We start from the raw sequence: 768 nt of genomic DNA on the forward strand, positions 1-768 counted from the left end.
CAACGATAGAGGTTGTTATATGAGAAATGCATCATGGCTTCGGTTTATCTTTGTGATCCTTTGTTTATGTTTGGGAGGCCTATGAAGAGATTCAGCTTTTCCATGGCACCATTGATCAGTCGTGTGGCTTCAGAAGGTTTGTGCTTGCTATCTCGTTAGGTGACGTGATGATATTGAAGCTCAAGTTAGGTAACAGTGGTGTTGAAATTCGTCGTTCTTTTAAAGTTAAGCCACATGGATGTTCTAGTCGGCAGATAAAACATGAGCTCGCAAACATCTCGGTGAAGGTGACTTTGTCCACTATTTTGAACGTGGCGGAAATTTTGCTTCCTGGGTTCATGGTACTGTTAATCAGTCACGTGGCATCATAAGATATATGGCTTGATGTCACGACGAGCACTGCTGCTATTGAAGTTTGGCAATAACAAAATGTTTAGCGTTGTGGTCCATCAAACTAAGCTATATGGATGTGCTAGTCGAAAGACAAATCTCGAGCTCGCTTCTGTCACGGTGGAGGTAACTTGTTGTGTTATTTGAACTCCCCCTATATTTCTCCACTTAGTCCTTAATTATGTTATTTGATACATGCTACTTCTTGAGCTTGCGTTGGTTTTTTCCTTGAAGAGGAAAGGGTGATGCAGCAAAGTAGAGATAAGTATTTTTCCTCAGTTTGAGAACCAAGGTATCAATCCAGTAGGAGACAACGCACGAATCACCAAATACCTGCACAAACAATCAAACAACTTGCCAACACGATAAAGGGGTTGT

The sequence above is a fragment of the Triticum aestivum genome, chromosome 5B, assembly GCF_018294505.1.
Source record: "Triticum aestivum cultivar Chinese Spring chromosome 5B, IWGSC CS RefSeq v2.1, whole genome shotgun sequence".
Classification (NCBI taxonomy): Eukaryota; Viridiplantae; Streptophyta; class Magnoliopsida; order Poales; family Poaceae; genus Triticum; species Triticum aestivum.